The sequence below is a fragment of the Dendrobates tinctorius genome, unplaced genomic scaffold, assembly GCF_039654945.1.
Source record: "Dendrobates tinctorius isolate UK_male_01 unplaced genomic scaffold, ASM3965494v1 ptg000032l, whole genome shotgun sequence".
NCBI classification, from domain to species: Eukaryota; Metazoa; Chordata; class Amphibia; order Anura; family Dendrobatidae; genus Dendrobates; species Dendrobates tinctorius.
In genome coordinates, this window is record NW_027361700.1 from 40,243,973 (window position 1) to 40,246,857 (window position 2,885).

Sequence of the window (2,885 nt, forward strand, 5' to 3'; positions counted from 1 at the left end):
ACTTCATTAGGCTTGAGGAGGTCAGTAAGTTCCAGATCCAGACAAGGACCTTGGAGAATCCTCGGATGTTAGCGTCAGTGGACGGCAAACCCTTGCAGGAGACGGTTATTGAGGTTACCGAAGAGGTGGAGTTGCAGGTGGGAGCCTTGCATCGGGAGAAGATAGCGTTTTTACATCTTGTCTAATCTATCTCACCCAGTTCTCCTGGGCCTTCCTTGGCTAAGGGCACATGAGCACATCCTCGATTGGAGTACAGGCAGCATACTTTGCTGGGGACAATTTTGTCAGGAACGATGTCTAATGCCAGTTCGTCCACTCAGTTTTCCTCGGCCTCCTACAGTTCCTGATGGATTACCTCCTGCCTACTGGTCCTTCGCGGACATCTTCAACAAGAAGGAGGTGGAGATTCTTCCGCCACATCGACCTTATGATTGCCCGATTGAGTTTCTTCCTGGTTCAGTTCTTCCTAGGGGCAGGATCTATCCGTTATCTCCAGCTGAGACCCAGGCCATGTTAGAGTACGTCCAGGAATATTTGGCCAGAGGCTTTATTCGGAAGGCTTCCTCTCCCGCAGATGCAGGTTTCTTCTTCGTGAAGAAGAAGGACAGCTCTCTCTGTCCCTGTATTGGTTACAGAGGTCTGAACAATATTACGGTCAAAATCAAATACCCGCTGCCGCTTATCTTGGAGCACTTTGATCGGGAGAAAGGGGCACGAATCTTCACCAAGCTTGATCTACGCGGGGCCTACAACTTGGTCCATATTCGTGCTGGGGACGAGTGGAAAATTGCATTTAACATGCTGGATGGGCACTGTGATATTTGGTTATGCCTTTTGGCCTCTGTAATGCTCCCGCGGTGTTCCAGGAGTTCATTAATGACATCTTCCAGGATCTCCTGTATTCCTGCATTGTGGTGTACCTAGACGACATTCTCGGTTTTTTTCCAGATCTGCCTTCTCATAGATGGAACGTTCATCAGGTGTTAATACATCTGAGAGATAACCGCTTATACGCCAAGTTCGAGAAGTGTATCTTCGAGCAGACTTCCTTACCATTTTTGGGGTTCATCATCTCTGACTCCGGTCTCAAAATGGATCCCGAGAACGTCTCTGCCGTCCTCATTTGGTTGCAACCCCTCAGGGTGAGGGCCAGCCAGAGATTCCTTGGTTTCGTGAACTATTACAGACAGTTCATTCCTCACTTCTCCTCTCTAACCATGCACATCTCGTCTCTTATCCACAAGGGGGCCAATCCCCATGTTTGGTCTGCAGAGGCTGAAAATGCCTTTTTAACTCTGAAGCAAGCCTTTGCAAGAGCCCCGGTACTACATCATCCAGAATTCAGCAGACCATTCATCCTCGAGGTGGATACCTCCTCCACCTGGGCCTGGGCGGTGCTATCCCAAAGGTCATCGTCCGGTCGTCTGATCACTCATGGATTCTTCTCCAAAGCATTTTCTACTTCTGAACGCAATTATTCCATCGGAGATAGAGAGCTACTAGCCATAAAACTGGCATTGGAAGAGTGGCGGTATCTTCTTGAAGGAGCAGTGCATCCCTTCACAATTTTCACTGATTGCAAGAATCTGGCTTACATTCAGTCTGCACAGAGACTCAACCCTCGGCAAGCCAGATGGTCTCTGTTCTTCACCTGTTTAGACTTTGAGCTGCACTTCCCGCCAGGTGAGAAGAACGTCAAGGCTGATGCTTTGTCAAAGTCCTTCCAGGCTAGCGATGTGGAGGAGGTCCCATTCCACATTATCGACCCTTCCAGGGTCATCACCGTGGCTCCCCTGAATCTTCCTACCCTTCCGCTGGGTAAAACATCCATTTCGGAGAACGACTGAGAGAAGGTGTTGCGCTGGGGCCATTCTTCTAAAATTGCCGGTCATGTAGGAACCAAGAAGACCTGTCTCCTTATCTCCCACCGTTATTCGTGGCCTTCCCTTCACCGGGCCATTAAAGATTTTACTGCATCCTGTTCATCCTGTGCCAGGAACAAGATTTTGAGACAACTACCCTCCGGGGCCCTGCATCCTCTTCCTGTGCCTTCAGTTCCTTGGCGGTATATAGCCATGTACTTTATCACCGATCTTCCTTGCTCCAAGTGTTTGCATTGTTACTCTGGTGGTTGTGGACCGTTTCTCTAAAATGGCCCACTTTGTCCCGCTCCCGGGCTTGCCCTCTGCTCCTGAGTTGGGAAAGATTTTTGTTCAACATGTCTTCAGGATCCATGGATTTCCGCAAAACATCGTGTCATACAGGGGAGTCCAATTCACCTCCCAGTTCTGGAGAGCTCTCTGCAAGCTTATGAACGTGACCCTGGACTTCTCCTCCACCTATCATCCACAGTCCAATGGTCAGGTGGAACGGACTAACCAAGTCTTGACCTCCTATCTTTGACATTTTTCTAATGCCCACCAGGACGATTGGGTCCATCTTCTTCCTTGGGCTGAGTTTGAATACAACAATCACACCAGTGAATCTGCTGCCAAGTCTCCGTTTTTCATTGTCTCAGGCCAGCACCCCAACCTGCCTTTATTGGTCTCTCCTATCTCGGGTGACTCTTTGTCCATGGAATTTTCTGAAATTTGGAAGGAGACCAAGAAGACACTGGAAAAGTCATATTCGGATGAAGAGGCATGCCGATAAAAGGCGTTTGGACGTGCCTCCTTTTCAACCTGGCGATAAAGTCTGGCTCTCGTCCAAGCATATTCGACTCAAGATTCCCCCTTTCATATTGGGACCCCGTTACATAGGTCCTTTCGAAATCCTGGGACAAATTAATGACGTTTCCTATAAATTGAGGTTGCTTGCATCGCTCCGTATTCCCAACACCTTCAATGTATCTCTCCTCAAACCTGTGGTACGGCTTCCAGTATCCT